The sequence below is a fragment of the Pistacia vera genome, unplaced genomic scaffold (genome assembly GCF_008641045.1).
Source record: "Pistacia vera cultivar Batoury unplaced genomic scaffold, PisVer_v2 Contig67, whole genome shotgun sequence".
In the NCBI taxonomy this organism is placed as follows: domain Eukaryota; kingdom Viridiplantae; phylum Streptophyta; class Magnoliopsida; order Sapindales; family Anacardiaceae; genus Pistacia; species Pistacia vera.
In genome coordinates, this window is record NW_022196523.1 from 26,197 (window position 1) to 45,917 (window position 19,721).

Below are 19,721 nucleotides of genomic sequence, written 5' to 3' on the forward strand. Positions count from 1 at the left end.
ACATGGGACCTAGTTGACTTACCAACTTAAAAAAAAGGCCATTAGGTATAAGTGGGTGTTTGTAGTAAAGGTTAATCCAGATGGATATGTGGTACAGTTGAAAGCTCGGTTGGTTGCTATGGATTATGCTCTATTGATTACTCTGAGACATTTTCTTCGGTTGCTAAAATGACTTCTATCCGATTATTGATTTCTCTTGCAGTTTCTCATGGTTGGCCTCTTCACCAACTTGATGTTAAGAATGCATTTTTGCATGGTGATCTTCTTGAGGAGGTTTACATGGAGCAACCTTCAGGGTTTGTTGCTTAGGCAGAGTTTGGAAAGATATGTAAACTCAAAAAACCTTTATATGTTGAAACAATCTTCACGCACTACTACAAAAACCATTTCCTTGATAGAATAATTAGGCAGATTTTCTTGACCATTCTCAAAAACTGTCAAGCATTGCAATTCTTGACAGTTTATGAACTGTCAAGAATTAGAAATAATCCTTGACAGTTTATGAACTGTCAAGAATTAGAAATAATCCTTGACCGTTTCGGATGATTCTTGACAGTTATTAATTATCAAAGATTAGGTCAAAAATAAATTGTGCGAATTTTTTGCTTGATAGTTGTAGTCTCAATCCTTTACAGTTTTAAATATCAAGAATTAAGTTGGAAAAACAAAAACAAAAGAACCCTAAATCATTTGCTTATTGGTATTTCACTAAGGCAAAAGTTTCCCACTCATTTTTCATTAAGGCGAAAGTTTCCCACAAACTCACTTTTATTTCCACCATTTTTCCCCAAAAAATTTTTACATGTGCAAAAGCAAAACCCATTCACCCTAGGTCCATCCATTTTTCGACGACCCTTCATCTTCCAATTCCGGTGTCTCTTCAGCATCTCCCACCACCGACCAACATGACCTAAGCTTTCCTGTTGTTGGCAATCATTCATCTCCCCTCAACTGTGACCATGCAACTTCTCGATGACATTTCGCCATTTTCCAATGACATCTGGACACCTTAGTGGCCGATCCATGCTTCTTGGCTCAAATTTACCTTCCCCAAGCTCCATTGATGCTAGATCTCGCCAGAATCGCTATTCTTGCCGCCATGACTATTCACCTTTCCGGTGTGACTTCACTTTTTTGGTGCTGTTTCGTCTCCCAAGCCACATATATGGACTCCCCGTGACCAGATCTACCTTCCACTAAGTTTTGGAGTAATTTCGTCACTGACCGTTGCTGTTGTCGTCGGAACCGCCGCCAAGTTTTGTAATATCTTATTATGATGTAAGGAATTCTTCTATATTTTTAATTTTTTCACTAGTTGAGAATTGATACATCTATGTTTCTCTTAAAAACTTCTTTCATGAAGTCTTTTCTCTAGTTGAGAATTGAAGCTCACAGACCTTGAAGTTCATTCATGGTACGAGCTATCTAGCTACTACTTTCTGACATACACTAACACTTTGTCCATGTCTGCAGTGATATCTATATATATGCATATAAGACTGTATAAAACTCTTATATATGGAAAAGATGATTTACACTGGTATATGATATATGTGGTCACCTGCTATTTCTATTTGATTTGTTAGATTCTTGTTTATTGTTTTTTCTTAATTTGCTGATTGTGTACCGTAGTTAACTTTTTAAATGGTTGGACTTTTTTTTTTTTTTTTAACACTAATGCTATTAGTTCAATTATTTGTGTTTGGAGAAGTTCACTTTTCAGTTCCTAGTGAGAAAAATCACCAAGTACTTGTTTTTAGGTAAAAGTGTGTCATTTTACAAGTTCTAGATGCATTGTTTCATATCTAATGTGTTTTATACATTGTGAAATGATATTCATTAGCCTAAATTTATGAAGTTAGCATGTTTACATGGACAAATGAAACAAAAAGGTTATGGATGTTGTTTAGGGAGCCTTCAATTATGCCATCCTACTTCCAAAGAAATAAAAAGGACTTGAGGGGCAAATTAAGAAGCTCAAGGATTGGTTATGTTTTCAAATCTGGTTGTATTAGCTAGCCCTTTTTGTAATTTTTTCTAAAGAAATGAAGATTGCTTAAAAATTTAAGAACCCTGTAATCCCATTGATTTCATGAATCATCTAAGTTTTTAGCTGTATAGTTGGGTTTTTTCTACTCACTGACTTGGCTGGCCCAATTGATAATGTAAAAGGCAAGTACTCCTAAGATCATGGAAGTTGGGGCTATAGGCACTTGAAAGGCTGCATTGTGTTAGCTAGTCAGATTTATCAAATTTCCTGGTATACTGTGGCATCATTATTTGTTGAGACTGTTTGTCGGTGCGATCTTAAAATCTTAATTTCTTACTAAATTAATTGATATCTAGTTGCTTATTCATTTCTGATGTTAGAAATTGCTTTTTTTTAAAGATGCAATGTTCTACCCAAGCTACATAATTAGAACTTTATATTTGGTACTTGTTGCTAATTTGCAATGCTTGCCTCAAGCTCAAGTAAAAAATTTTATTCCATGTCTCATATAATTCCTCACTACTAGAAAAACCCTTTTTCTTGATGGGTAATAACTATCAAGAAAGGGGTTTCTTGACAGTTCTTCACCTGTCATTGAAGCCAGTGTCAAGAAAGGGTGGTGATCGTTTTTGAACTATCAAGAATTTCTTGATAGATCTCCTGACAGTTATAACCCGTCAAGGATTTGTCCAAAATTTAACCAATCCTTGACAGTCTTTAAACTGTCAAGAGATTTTAACAAGAAAAAAAAATTAATTTAATGATAATAATAATAATATTTTATTAATAACAATTTTCCATCCTTGATAGTCTTAAATCTGTCAAGGATTTTTTTTGTAAATATTTTTATTTTGTAATTAGATTATTTTCCTAATTATTACCAATTAAATAATGGAATAATGCAATGAAATTCTTCATAATATTCCTCAACCAAAACAACAATAATCACAATTCAACAATAAATTTAGACACTCAACAATCTTTCAATCATTTTATTAAACGAAATTGAACAATCGTATATATACATGAATAAAAGACCCATGGCATTAGGGCATCAATAATTAAAAGTCCCTCTTCATCACTTAAAGGCTGGGCATCAAAGGTATTCAACACAACCTACACACCTCAAATATAGAATATAAAATTGTTTTCTTGAGATATAAACATTGTACTATTAAAAGAAACTGAATTAATTATCTAAAAAGCAACGTAAGAGAGAAAAGGGCAAGTACTTTGCCACGAGAGAGCACGCTAGAATTGAGAGAGCAATGCTAGGCTTCTCTGCAACCAGAGAAATGTATATTACAAATACTGAGAAAGAAACAACGGAGCAAAAGAAATCTATTCAATACATAATGCCAAAGAACTCAACAAGGCACAAGAAGCAAAAAAAAGATAAATCAATTCTGCTAGTTATTTAGGATAGCCAAAGAACTTAAAGCAAAGACATAATGCCGAACTCAACAAGCAATCAATAAGGCAACCCAAAGTTTGAATGTCAAGAGAAAAAGTTCCATCAAACACAGAATCAATGTAACAACAAAATAGACACCTTTTCTTCTAGGGCTCTAGACAAATAAATTTATTTAACTGTGAAAACATACCCCATGGGAACTCCTTGTTGCAAATGTGCAAATATAGGTACAGCTGCAAATCATTTTGATAATTTGAGTTTACTGTTGGAGTTGGAGCCCTAGAGCCACTCAATTATTGTAGAATTGACTCTTTGTAATAATGTTCATTGATCAATAAAATGCATTTTTATTATATATCATGTAAATCATATGTATATGTATTGATAAATGTCCTTAGAATGGTAGAATCGTGACGAGGGTATTAAGCATTTCAAATCTTGATAGTGAGAACCCTATGAGCACATATGGCAGTGACTGATCTCACTAGTCAAGGTTGTTAGCTGACAACCTGGTGCAACATATGGGTGCTTGCTGTAGGCAAGTTCACTAGACTGGCCCACCAGAGGATTCTGTATAGATGGTAACCCTAGTGTCTATGGAATAAATCCTCTAACGAATGGTGGTGCATGTGATCCTTAGACTTGACATCACCGGAGCGCTTTGTGCACCGATTGGTGTAGTTTGACACTAGCCTAACATAGTTCTATTCAGAGCTGTCAATACGGTAGTGATTGGCTACATCAAGGAGTGCATCAAGACTATGGTGGATCGATAGAGGATTCATCACTCTTGGGTACGAGAGAAGTTATCTCACGGTGTAATTTAGTAAATAGCAATGACACTAAAACTGTGGCCACAGTGGGATTGAGTGCTTGCTCAATCTAAGTTATTATTCCGGTCATTGTTCTAGTAACTAAATACATACATATCGAGAGTAACAGAGGTTGGCACTATTTTTGTACCTTAGTCTCGATGAGATAATAGATGATGAAAGGATTTGATTGTATGGTAACCATATCGTTGACAAGTAGCTGCTTTGCTCAATCCGAATCTATCAGGTGGCCATGATGCCTTGCCAGGGGCCAATCTTGGTATGTGTTTAATGAGACGATTAATTTGTGTTAATCGCAATACTACACACTACCAGTATGATGAGGAGCCTACGAGTCACACACATAGAAGATAATTTAATAATTAGTTTGTGTAAGGGGCATTTTCGTCTTTTTGGGCGAAAAGGTATTTTGGTAATCTCAAAGTGCAATTAAATTTGCTGAGGTTGTCGCCTATATTTAATTTGATATTAAAATTAAATAAGTGAGATTACATTTAAATATATGTACACGTATGTATTTAAATGGATTATTATTATTAATTAAATACATTAATTGAGTTTAATTGAAAATAATAATAATTATAATTAAAATATCACGATTGGGAGTGTTTGGATATAGGGAGTGTTTGGGTTGAAGCCCAAGCCTATTCCATGATGGAATAGGGTTTTGTGTGCACTATATAAGTGCCATGTTTTTGTGAATTAAGAGAGAGAATTATTCATTCATTATTTCACTCGAAAGAAAAATTAAAACACATAGCCCTCACTCCCTCATGCCAGCCTTTTTTTCTTTGAATAAAAAATCTCTTGATTCTTGAGTTTGATTCTTGAAGCTAAAGAGGATCTAGCAAATCCCTCTTTAGCTCTTCGTGTTATCTTCATGTAGACTACTGCTGGTTCGATCCTACACTTGGATCGGTAGCAAACTCAGTCAAAGACAGGTTTGAAGGAGCCTCCAAACGTGCGTATGAACTCTTAACTCTAATCAGATTGTTCATATTACTGCAGATTTTGATTTAACGTATAAACTGTATAAATTGTGCCCTGATCTTGGTTCAAAGGGAACAATCTGTGCTATATAATTTTTGTTTTCCATTGCCATAAACTTGATCGTTTCCTTACAGTGTTATCAGAGCCTAGCGTACCAGATTATACAGTTTAGTGTATGGTTGATTACATGTGTTTGATTGATAACATGTTGCCTTGTTGAATCTGTACAAAATCTACCTTGAAAGCATGTTTTAAGAAATCAATTTACTTGATTACTTCAATTTGTTGATGATCTACAAGATTGGTATATTAGGATACGGATTTTTGTTGAGATCAGAAGTTTAGATTGATTGCAAAATCCAATTGGCGTTTTGTTTGCTGCTAGTTAAACTAATAAGATGTTATAGATCAGTGTACGCTTGCCGTGGCGATATAACCCATTGCCGCGGCGATCGTTGTTTGGTGTACTCGTTGATTGAAAATCAGCGCTCGCCACGGCGATATAACCCATAGCCACAGCGATCGTCCTTAGTGCGATAGTTGATTTAATATCAGCGCTCATTGCGGTGATATAACACATTGTGATGAAAATCAGCACACGCCGTGGCGATATAATCCATCGCTGCAACGAGCGTATTTTCGAGTGTGTAGGGGCCAATGTGAAAAGTTTAAAAACTTTTGGACCAAATGTAGATCTGCAAATTGTCATAGGGTAATTAATAATTCACCCACCCAATTCAAAAATTGATTATTTTTTAATGTATGCAATGTACTTGTTTGAACATTGCATGGTGCTCGATACATGAGCCTTAAGACCTATGGTGAATGTTTTAAAATATTTTTAGGTATGTATGGTTGTAAATTTTAAAATAGGGCTAGTGTGTCCTACTGTTCTTCCCTTTCTCGATGTACATTATTTCTCATCTCATTCCCTTCGAATGTAAATCGAGGTTTCTAAATTTATTGATGTAAAATTAGTTTGAGATTAATTTTATTTGTAAATTTAGTATGATGTTTTTGTAATGCACTTGAAGTCGAAGCAAAGGGCGAGGCAATGATACTTGAAGACTCAAGATATTTATTGCAGGACCCCTAGGTGACCCACTGATTCCTCTAGCCGCGAGGAAATCAGTTTTAGTTGGCCATGTACCGGCAAGTTTAAAGTTTTGTTTAGAATGTATGCTAAGGTTGAATGTTCAATAACATGCCAAACAATGTCATTCTAACAAAGATAATAATTTGGTGAGACATTAAAATAAAAACCCTCAAATAAAGTATATTAAGTCATGTATGCCTTCCATCACCATGGTTTTAATCAAACCACTATTCATCAGAACCTTGTTCGCCAAAGCGAAGGGTACACTTCTACCAGTGGGAGGTTAAAATTCATTGGAGTTTTCCTTAATGGTGATAGGTCAACTTAAAATGACAGTTTTGCTTGTTTGCCAAAGCGAAGGTTGAAAAACATCTCATTCCCCTCAAATGTAAATCGAGGTTTCTAAATTTATTGATGTAAAATTAGTTTGAGATTAATTTTATTTGTAAATTTAGTATGATGTTTTCGTAATGCACTTGAAGTCAGAGCAAAGGGCAAGGCAATGATACTTGAAGACTCAAGATATTTATTGTAGGACCCTTAGGTGACCCACCGATTCCTCTAGCCTCAAGGAAATCGGTTTTAGTTGGGCCATGTACCGGCACGTTTAAAGTTTTGTTTAGAATGTATGCTAAGGTTGAATGTTCAATAACATGCCAAACAATGTCATTCTAACAAAGATAATAATTTGGTGAGACAGTAAAATAAAAACCCTCAAATAAAGTATATTAAGTCATGTATGCCTTGTAACGCCCCACTTGAGGTACGTATTTGTTGTTTCTTCTTTCGCTCTTATTTGAGTTGGTTTTGGTAATATTGTTTGGTTGAGTGTTGTGTTGAATGTTTGCCCTGAAATTGGTTGAAAATAGAAGAAGTTGAGTGTACCAAGCTTCGCCGGGGCGAAGAAGAATCTTCGCCGCGGCGAAGATGTGTTGAAACCACGGGGAAACTCTCTGGACAGTTTCGCCGCGGCGACAGAAGTTTCTTCGCCGCGGCGACAGACCGTTTAAAATGTTGGTTGAGTTTTAGATATTTTCTTCCCTAAGGGCAATTTGACCATTCTACCCCTAATTAGCAGGAAAAGTGGGGAGTTAATTGTAAGGATTTTTCATGGAGAATATGTTGATATGGGGGTGAGTTTGTAATGAATCAAAGGATATAGATGGAATTCCCAAAGAAGAGTAAGGGCAAAATGGGAATGATTGTGTTTATATTTCATTAAAAGGAATTAGAATTAACAAACCCCTCATTTCTTCTTCTCAAACGCAACACTTCATTCTTCTTCCTCTCAACTTCTCTTCTCTTTTGATCAAGGAATTCCAAGGGGTTTTTGAAGTGATTTGAGGTAGAAAAGCAACCTAAGGCTTCCTAAGGTAAGAATCTCTACTTAAGTTGTGTGATTTGGGAGTTTTAACCCATATTGAAGTTTGAGGGTTTTCATTCTTTTGGTTAAGATTAGAGGGAAAGTCAAGCTAAACAAGTGAAAGGAAGAATTTGTGAAGTCTCTCCATAACAAGGTAAGTAAAACCCAACCCAAGTTGAGATTCATGAAATTTCTTGATTAGGGTTTTGATAGAAATGATGTATGTATGTGATGTGCATGTAATATGCCATGTATGGAGTATTAAATAGAGATTTCTATGCTTTGTGAATGTTAATACCTTGCAAATATGAGAAATGGGTTGTTGGATTGGCAAGGTAGTTGAGATGGATTTGAAGGGGTGTTATGAAACCCTTTTTGGAAGTGTGTTATTTGACAGGTTATTATGGCTTTGTGAAGGGGTTTTTCCCCATTTTGGATGGTTAGGAAAAGTTTTAGATTCATGGCTATGATAGAGTTTTATAGTGCACATGAGTTGTTTGATGAAATGCCTAATAGAGAATTGAGTGTGAGTAATGAACCTTAATTCTTGCAACATTGCATGTTGGCATTTCACAAGTGCATTAGTAGAGATGAATCATCCATGTGCATTGTTATATGCATTGACAAGTGACCTAAGAAAGAGTAGGGAACTTTGTGTATAGAAATACCCTATGAGTAGAGAGCTTAGTGGGTAAAATTACTCTAAGGGTAGAGAGCATTGAAAAATGCTACAATAGAATGAGTTAGAAGAGTAGTATAGTTGGGATGATGCTTTGTGATCATCACCCGACCGTTATGGGAATCGGATTGATGCTTTGTGATCATCATCCGAATAGCCTTGGAGAGATGGGTCGATGCTTAGTGATCGTCACCCAATGAGTAATAGGAATGGGTAGATGCTTTGTGACCACTACCCGATTAGTTAAGAGATATGTAGGTTGATGCTTTGTGATCATCATCCAACGGCTAGTAGAAGCGGGTTGATGCTTTGTGATCATCACCCGATAGTGACTAGAGACGGGTAAATGCTTGGTGATCATTACCCAAAATTCATGAGGAACGGGTAGGTGCTAGGTGATCTCCACCCGATAGTTAGGAGGAACCGAGTTGGTGCTTTGTGATCCTCACTCGGTAGTCACTAAGAACGGGTTGGTACTGTGTGAATTCCACCCGATAGTCATGGAGAGTGAGATGGTGCTGTGTGAACGCCATCCGGCCGTACCTCCGGTAAGATGAGGCCATGATGTTATTAGAAACAGAAATAGAATCAGAAATAGTATAAGGAAAGAATTAAGAGTTGTACATACGGGGACAGACAGATAGAGGGTTTTACTTGCTGAGCATTATTTTGTGCTCACCCCGTTATTTTCCTTTGTGGATGCAGGATCTAGGTGATGATGCAGTCGGAGGGGCGTCGGCAAGCGAAGAGAATAGCTACACTGTTTCCCCTGTTTTGTCTTTTAAAATGAATTTTTGTAAACAGTACTCTTTGTGTATAAAAGACATATGAATTATTATGAAAAGAAAATTTTGGGGCCCAATTTTCTATTGTTATTATGCATGCATGGCACTAGTTTTCAGCAGTTGTTACATGCCTTCCATCACCATGGTTTTAATCAAACCACTATTCGTCAGAACCTTGTTCACCAAAGCGAAGGGTACACTTCTACCAGTGGGAGGTTAAAATTCATTGGAGTTTTCCTTAATGGTGATGGGCCAACTTAAAATGACAGTTTTGCTTGTTTGCCAAAGCGAAGGTTGAAAAACATGTCATAGGCATAGTGGAGTAGTACACATGTTATGTACATGCGACATGTAGTGTCCACTCTACTGATACTGGGAATCACACTTAAGGACGATGGCTAGGCTGTTAGATTGTGTGATTGGCTTGTTGGCTTGTTTCACATTTGAGGTTGATAGTAGGAGCTATCAACGGGTGTGGATTAAGTTTGTTGGCCTACCTAATCAACCCATTTTAACTTGTTCACCAAAGCGAAGGCTTGAAATGGGCAAGATGGGATCTCAGTCCACTAGGAAAGCCAACGAGCTTTCCCGAGTTAATAGTAAGGGCTATTGACTTGAGTAAAATAGTGGGAGCGTTGTTTAATAAAAGACCATATTAAACGTTAATGAACATTATAATGACTTTTACTTTTCTGCAATTGTAGATTCACCAAAATGAGCATTATGAACCTACGACCAATAATCGAGAAAGAGTACAGGCTGGATGGATCAAATTTCTTGGATTGGTATTTCAATCTTCGGATTATACTGAAGTCCAAAAAGAGATTGTATATCCTTGATAAGCCATACATGGTTGAGCCTGGTCCTGACACCACTCAGGAAGTGAAGAATACTTATCAAAAGTTCCTTGATGATGCTGATGGCGTTCAATGCCTGATGTTAGCATTGATGACACCTGAGCTACAAAAGTAGCATGAGAATATGGATGTTGCTGCTAATTTCAGCACCTCAAGGAGCTTTTCGAAGGAAATGCTCGACATGAGAGGTACAAGGTCTCGAAAGCACTATTCGAAAGTCGCATGACTGAGGGAGCCGAAGTTGGCCCTCATGTGCTCAAGATGATAGAGTACATAGAGCAGCTTGAGACTTTGGGGTTTGGGTTGGATGCAGAATTACAAATGGATTTAATTCTACAATCCTTACCTGATTCTTTTGCACCATTCATTATGAATTTCAACATGAACACGATGGTGAAACCTCTGTCAGAGCTTTTAAACATCCTGAGGATTGTAGAGCAGGACATGAAAAAGTCCAAACCTATTTTACTAGTTACTGCCAGTAAAGGAAAGGGTAAGGCCAAGGGTAAGGCCAAGGGTAAGGCCAAGGCCAAGGCCAAACCCAAGTCCAAGCCCAAAGGACAGGGTGTTCTTAATCCTGAGAGTGGCATTGGGAAAGGCAGGAAAGTAATTTGCTTCTATTATGGCAAGTCTGGCCACTGGAAAAAGGACTACAAGGCTTTCCTTGCAAACAAGAAGAAGTCAAAGGCTTCGACTTCAGGTATATTTATGATTGAGATTAACTTCTCTCCTTCAACATCTTGGGTCATTAACACAGGATGTGATACTCACATTTGTACTGATATGCAAGGACTAAGGCAAAGTAGATTGCTCGCCAAGGGAGACGTGGACCTACGAGTTGGAAATGGAGCACATGTAGCTGCATTGGCTGTAGGAACTTATTGTTTATCTTTGCCTTCGAGCTTGTTGCTGGAACTTCATAACTGTTATTACGTACCTTCTATTTCCATAAATATTATTTCAGTATCTGCTTTGGACAATATAGGATATCATTTTGAGATTTCTAATGGATTGTTGTCCTTTAGTTTGAATGGTATTCTATTTGGAATTGCAAGGTTATATAATGGGTTATATGTTCTTGATTTAAACAATAAAGATATTCTCAATGTTGAAACCAAGAGAGCTAAACATAGCGATCGAAACCAGACATATCTTTGGCACTGTAGATTAGGTCATGTTAATTAGACTCGCATTGCAAAACTTCAAAGGGATGGAGTTTTGGACCCTTTTGACTTTTAGTCATTTGAGGTATGCGAATCATGCCTTTTAAGCAAGATGACAAAGTCTCCTTTCACAGGAAAAGGTGAAAGGGCTACTGAACTATTAGGCATCATCCATAATGATGTATGTGGTCCACTAATAGTTGAAGACAGAGGTGGATATTCCTACTTCATCACATTTATTGATGATTTCAGTAGATATGGTTATTTCTACCTTATGAGACATGAATTATAGAATATGTTGGGCAAAAGTATTAAAGGTCTTCGGTCAGATCGAGGAGGTGAATACTTAAGCTTAGGGTTTTCTGAATACCTAAAGGAATGTGGGATAGTATCACAATTCACCCCTTCATATACACCCCAACACAATGGAGTGTCTAAAAAGAGGAATAGGACCTTACTTGATATGGTTAGTCCATGATGAGTTTTAGTGATCTACCTGCATCATTCTGGGGTTATGCCCTAGAGACTACGACTCATATTTTGAACCATGTGCCATTAAAGTTTGTAGATAAGACTCCATATGAACTATGAAGTGGGCGAAAGCCCAACTTGTCTTATCAAAGGATTTAGGGTTGTGAAGCTTATGTCAAGAAATTCACTTCGAACAAGCTGGGCCCAAAATCCTATAAATGTATTTTTGTGGGGTATCCGACGGAGACCAAAGGATACTATTTCTATCACCCAAAAGAGTGCAAAAATTTTTGTCGCTCGTACTGGTGTCTTCCTAGAAAAGGAATTTTTTCTAAGAAGTTCTAGTGGGAGAAAAGTAGAACTCGATGAAGTTATAGAACCACAAGATATATTAGACGAAGGATGTGATGATGTGCCATAGGAGGTGGTTGAACATCAGGAGGAAGTGACTCCACAACTTGTAGACCAAAGTGAACCACTCAGGTAGCATAGGAGCTACGTAGATCTGGGAGAGTAGGTCATGAACCCGAGAGATATGGTTATCTTGTGACTCAACATGGTGACGTAGTGGTCTACCAAGACAATGAACCCAAAACCTACGAAGACGTTATATCGAATCCAGATTCCGTTAAATGGCTAGAAGCCATGAAATCTGAGATGGACTCCATGTACTAGAACCAAGTAGTGGCTTTGCTGAATCTGAATATATTGGGTGGCCATGATGCCTTGCTAGGGGCCAATCTTGGTCTGTGTGTAGTGAGATGATTAATTGGTGTTAATTGCGATACTACACACTGCCGATATGATGAGGAGCCTACAGGCCACACACATAGAAGATAATTTAAAAGCACATGAGACATCAATCCGAGTACATAGCATGGCATACATAATGGATCCAATTGCTGATGCATATGGAATCCTCTTCACCCTATCTCTCTCATCTTGTGTTTTAGGACACAATTCCTTAGAGAGATAAACACCATGTGACATTGGAAGAAATCCCTTCTTGGATTCTTCCATACTGAATCTTTTAAGTACTTTGTCAATATATGCACTCTGACTTAGGCCAAGCAACCTACGCGATCTATCACGATAGATCTTTATTCCAAGGATGTAGNTCCTGTAATAAAATCTTGAGTCTTCAAGTATGATCGTCTCTTCCTTGATCCGTCTTCAAGTACATTACAAAAATATCATTTAAATTTACAATAAAATTAATCTTAAACTAATTTTACATCAACAAATTTAGAAACCTCAATTTACATTCGAGGGGAATGAGATGAGAAGAGAATGTACATTGAGAAGATGAGATAGGCAGGACACGCAGACCTTATTTAATAAATTTACAACCGTACATACCCAAAAATTTTAAAACATTCACCATAGGTCTAAGGCTCATGTACCGGGCACCATGCAATATACAAACAAGTACATAGCATACATTTCAAAAACAATCAATTTTTGAATTGGGTGGGTTTATTAATTAATTACCCTGTTTTATGTGTAGAATGATTATTGGCTTTATAGGTTATTTAAAAACTACAGATTGGTCCCTTTGCAAAAAATACTGAATTGGGAAAGCTACAGACTTCGCCGGGGCGAAAAATTCCAGAGAGCACTCACCGCGGCAAAACCTGGAAATCCCCAATATGAACAGTTTGCGTTATTTTGCAGTTTTGTGTAATATCACAAATCCAAATCAAATCGAACGCACACACATTCAACCAGGATATCAACCAACCAATATAACATTCATCAACACATTATAAACCAATTTATCATTTGAATCATTCATCCAAAAGCAGATTTTGCAGATATTTTTAGATTTTGCAGATTTTTCAGATTTTACAAAAATAACATGTTATCAACCAAATACATGTTATAAATCATACAATAAACTGTAGAAATTAATGCCCGAGGCTCTGATACCACTGTTAGTGAATGACCCACTTATGCAGCGGAAACCAAAAACATAAATGACATGGATCGTTCCTTAGAACCAAGATCCGGGTATAATATCACAGTTTATACAATATATAAATTAAATCTGTAGAAAATCAGATTCAAGGATCAATAATCTTACGCACGTTTGGAAGCTCCACCAACTTTGTCCTTGAACGATTTTGCTACCGACCCAAGTGTAGGATCGAACCGACGTAGTCCACAGGAAGACAATCGCAAGGAACTAAGGAAGGATTTGCTAGATCCTCCTTAGCCTTAAGAAACAAGAAGAAAAATCAAAGAAGAACTTTGATTCTTTGCAAAACAAAAGTGGCGTGAGAGTGAGAGTGTTTTGGGGCTGTGTATTTTCCTTTTCAATGAAAGAATGAATGAATAAAAATTCTCACATTTTTCAATTGACACTTTTCTTTAAAGTGTTATTTTACTTGCCCTATTCCCACATGGAATGGGCTTGGGCTCCAACCTCAACACCTCATGTTTCCAAACACCCCCTAATTAGNCATGTCAGTCTTCTTCTTGAAGACCCATTTACACCCTATGGGTTTTACCCCTTCAGGTGGTTCCACCAGAGACCACACTTGGTTCTGGTACATGAAGTCCATCTCAGATTTCATGGCTTCAAGCCATTTAAAGGAATCTGGATCTGATATAGCGTCTTTGTAGGTTCTGGGTTCATCGTCTTGGTAAACCAATATGTCACCATGTTGAGTCACGAGATAACCGTATCTCTCAGGCTTATGGCGTACTCTCCCAGATCTACGTAGCTCTTGTGCTACCTGAGGTGGTTCACTTTGATCCACAAGTTGTGGAGTAACCTCCTCATGATGCTCAACCACTTCCTGTGGCACATCATCCCGTCCTTCATCTAGTATATCTTGTGGTTCTAGAACTTCATTGAGTTCTACTTTTCTTCCACTAGTACTTCTTAAAAAATATTCCTTTTCTAGGAAGACACTAGATTGAGCAACAAAAATTTTACACTTTTCTGGGTGGTAGAAATAGTATCCTTTGGTCTCCTTTGGATACCCCACAAATATGCATTTACAGGATTTTGGGCCCAGCTTGTTCGAAGTCAATTTCTTAACATAAACTTCGCAACCCCAAATCCTTAGATAAGACAAATTGGGCTTTCGCCTACTCCATAGCTCATATGGAGTCTTATCTACAGACTTTGATGGCACAAGGTTCAAAACGTGAGTCGCAGTCTCTATGGCATAACCCCAGAACAATGCAGGTAAATCACTAAAACTCATCATGGACCTAACCATGTCAAGTAAGGTCTTGTTCCTCCTTTCAGACACTCCATTGTGTTGGGGTGTATAAGGAGGGCTGAGTTGTGATACTATCTCACATTCCTTCAGGTATTCTGAAAACCCTAAGCTTAAGTATTCACCTCCTCGATCCGACCGAAGAGCTTTAATACTTTTGTCCAACATATTATGTACTTCATTTCTGAATTCCTTGAATTTATCAAAGGCTTCAGATTTATGTCTCATAAGGTAGACATAACCATATCTACTGAAATCATTAGTAAATGTGATGAATTATGAATATCCACCTCTGGCTTCAACTGTTAGTGGACCACATACATCACTATGGATGATGCCTAACAGCTCAGTAGCCCTTTCACCTTGTCCTGTGAAAGGAGACTTGGTCATCTTGCCTAAAAGGCATGACTTGCATACCTCAAATGACTGAAAGTCAAAAGGGGCCAAAACTCCATCCCTTTGAAGTTTTGCAATGCGAGTCTTATTAACATGACACAATCTACAGTGCCAGAGATATTTCTGCTTTTAATTGCTATGTTTAGCTTTCTTGGTTTCAATATTGAGAATATCTTTATTGTTTAATTCAAGAACATATAATCCATTATATTACCTTGCAATTCCAAGTAGAATACCATTCAAACTAAAGGACAACAATCCATTAGATATCTCAAAATGATAACCTATATTATCCAAAGCGGATACTGAAATAATATTTCTAGAAATAGAAGGTACATGATAACAGTTATGTAGTTCCAATAACAAGCCCGTAGGCAAAGATAAACAATAAGTCCCTATAGCCAGTGCAGCCACATGTGCTTCATTTCCAACTCGTAGGTCTACCTCTCCCTTGGCGAGCACTCTACTCTGCCGTAGCCCTGTACATCAGTATAAATGTGAGTACCACATCTTGTGTCAATGACACAAGATATTGATGGAGAGAAATTAATCTTAATCATAAAAATACCTGAAGTCGAAGCCTTTGACTTCTTCTTGCTTGCGAGGAAAGCCTTGCATTGTTTCCTTCAGTGGCCAGGCTTGCCACAAAAGAAGTAGACTACCTTGCCCTTCCCTATGCCACTCTCAGGCCCAAGAGCTACCTGTCCTTTGGGCTTGGGCTTGGGTTTGGCCTTGGCCTTACCCTTGCCGTTACCCTTTGCTTTACTAGCAGCAACCAGTAAAATAGGCTTGGACTTTTTCAAGTCCTACTCTGCAGTCCTCAGCATGTTCAGAAGTTCTGATAGGGTTTTCTCCATCATGTTCATATTGAAATTCATTATGAACGGAGCATAAGAGTCAGGCAAGGATTGCGGAATTAAATCCATTTGTAATTCTACATCTAAGCCACATCCCAAAGTCTCAAGCCTCTCTATGTGCTCGATCATCATAAGCACATGAGGGCCAACTTGGGCTCCTTCAGTCAGACGACTCCCAAACAATGCTTTCGACACCTTGTACCTCTCATGTCGAGCATTTGTTTCAAATAGCTCCTTAAGGTGTAGAATAATGGAAGAAGCATCCATATTGTCATGCTGCTTTTACAGCATAGGTGTCATCGATGCTAACATCAAGCATTGAACGCTATCAGCATCATCAAGGAACTTTTGATAAGTATCCTTAACTTCCTGAGTGGCATCAGGATCAGGCTCAGCCATGTATGGCTTTTCAAGGATATACAATTTCTTTTCTGACTTAAGTATAATCCGAAGATTACGATACCAGTCTGAGAAATTGGATCCATCCAACCTGTTTTCTTTTTCGATTATCGGTCGCAGGTTCATAATACTCATTTTCGGTGAATCTACAATTGCAGAAAAGATAAAGTTATTATAAAGTTCATTATTATTTAACATGGTCTTTTATTAAACAAATGTTCCCACTATTTTACTCAAGCCACTAGCCCTTACTATTAACTCAGGAAGCCTGTTGACTTTCCTCGTGGACCGAGATCCCATCCTGCCATTTCAAACCTTCGCTTCGGCAACAAGCTAAATGAGTTGATTAAGTAGGCCAACAACTTATCCACACCTGTGATAGCTCCTACTATCAACCTCAAAGGTGAAAAAAAAAACCAATAAGCCAATCACACAATCCAATGGCTCTAACCTTGTCCTCAAGTGTGATTCTCAGTACAGTAGAGTGGACACTACATGTCACCACGTACACATAATATGTGTACTACTCTCCTATGCCTATGACGCATTTATCAACCTTCGCTTTGGCGAATAAGCAAAATCATCATTTTAAGTCGACCCATCACATTAAGGAAAACTCCAATGCATTTTATCTTCCATTGGTAGAAGTGTACCCTTCGCTTGGCAAACAAGGTTTCGACGAACAGTGGTTGATTAAAACCATGGTGAGGAAGGCTTACGTGACTTATAACTTTAATTGAGGGTTTGTTAATTAAGTCTCATCAGATATTATCTTTGTTAGAATGACATTGTTTGGCATGTTATTCAACATTCACCCTTGCATGCATTCTAAACAAAATAATTAAACATGCCGATAAATGGTCCACTAAAACCAATTCCTTGAGCCTAGTGGAATTGGTAGGTCACCTAGGGTCCGCTAATAAATCTGAGTCTTCAAGTATGATCGTCTCTTCCTTGATCCGTCTTCAAGTACATTACAAAAATATCATTTAATTTACAATAAAATTAATCTAAACTATTTTCATCAACAAATTTAGAAACCTCAATTTACATTCGAGGGGAATGAGATGAAAGAGAATGTACATTGAGAAGATGAGATAGGCAGGACACGCAGACCTTATTTAATAATTTACAACCGTACATACCCAAAAATTTTAAAACATCACCATAGGTTCTAAGGCTCATGTACCGCACCATGCAATATACAAACAAGTACATAGCATACATTTCAAAAACATCAATTTTTGAATTGGGTGGGTTTATTAATTAATTACCCTGTTTTATGTGTAGAAGGATTTGGCTTTATAGGTTATTTAAAAACTACAGATTGGTCCCTTTGCAAAAAATACTGAATTGGGAAAGCTACAGACTTCGCGGGGCGAAAAATTCCAGAGAGCACTCACCGCGGCAAAACCTGAAATCCCCATATGAACAGTTTGCGTGTTTATTGCAGTTTGTGTGTAATATCACAAATCCAAATCAAATCGAACGCACACACTTCAACCAGATATCACCAACCAATAACACTTCATCAACACATTATAAACCAATTTATCATTTAATCATTCATCCAAAAGCAGATTTTGCAGATATTTTTAGATTTTGCAGATTTTTCAGATTTTACAAAAATAACATGTTATCACCAAATACATGTTATAATCATACAATAAACTGTAGAAATAGGCCCGGGCCTGATACCACTGTTAGTGAATGACCCACTTTTGCAGCGAAACCAAAAACATAAATGACATGGATCGTTCCTTAGAACCAAGATCGGGTATAATATCAAAGTTTATACATATAAAATTAAATCTGTAGAAATCAGATTCAGATCAATAATCTTACCACGTTTGGAAGCTCCACCAACTTGTCCTTGAACGATTTTGCTACCGCCCACGTGTGGATCGAACCGACGTAGTCCACAGGAAGACAATCGCAGGAACTAAGGAAGGATTGTGCTAGATCCTCCTAGCCTTAAGAAACAAGAAGAAATCAAGAAGAACTTTGATTCTTTGCAAACAAATGTGGCGTGAGAGTGAGAGGTTTTGGGGCTGTGTATTTTCTTTTCAATGAAGATGAATGAATAAAAATTCTCACATTTTTCAATTGACACTTTTCTTTAAAGTTTTATTTACTTGCCCTATTCCCACATGGAATGGGCTGGGCCCACCTCAACACCTCATGTTTCCAAACACCCCCTAATTAGATTTTATTTTAATTCATCATTATCTTCACTTAAAATCAATTAAGATATATATTATCTATATACATATATATATATTATTATGTAGTATATATATATGTATTAACATTTAACAATAATGAAAATTTATTAAATATATGCGAACACAATTTAAATGTAATTCACTACTAAATTTTCCTAATAAATAAATAAAGGCTACACCTTAGCAAATTTAATGCACTGTGAAATTGCTTAAATACCCTTTCGCCAAAAACGAACAGGCCCTTCTTTCTTCTGGCTTTAATTATCTTCATGTGTGGACCCATAGCTCCTCATCATACCGGCAATGTTAGTATCGGCGATTAACACCAATTAATCGTCTACTATACACGACCAAGATGGCCCCTAGCAAGGCATCATGACCCACCCGATAGATTCAGATTCAGCAAAGTACCTACCTGCAACGATATAGTTACCGTACAATTCAATCTTTTCATCATACGTTATCTCAACAGACCAGGCATAAAATTAGTGTCAACCTCTGGTTACTCTCGATATTATGTATTCAGTTTTCTGGAGCAATGACTGTATTATAAACGGATAGAGCAACAACTCAATCCCACTGCGCCAAGTTTTATGTCATTGCCATAACGAATGGTGCGTGGAGATAACTTCTACACCATCGCCGGCCGTAGTAGGCATAAAACACGGCGTGCTGCAATCACGTGAGCTCATTCTTGTCTCCACACTGTACCCCTTGCAGCAATCACACCGATTGTTGAGGATACTCAGACCTCTATCTTATCCATAGACCTGTGTTAGTGCTAGTGTCAACACTACCACCAGTATGCGTGCACAAGGCTTCTAGTTCACGACCAACAAAGTAGAGGCCATACCTCACGTTCGTTAAGGATCACATAACATCGTCTGATGTGTCGTTATGGGACTATCGCAGACCGGTTTACCGTCCATGCTGGAGTAACCTCTGGTGGTTAGGTAGGAAAACTTGCTGCGGT

At 37.5% G+C, this 19,721-nt stretch overlaps 1 pseudogene; it reads right to left on the reverse strand.

Moving 5' to 3' along the window:
- Window positions 1–345: 345 nt before the first annotated feature.
- The window catches only part of LOC116112784, a 28,460-nt pseudogene continuing 9,084 nt past the window's right edge, over window positions 346–19,721 (reverse strand).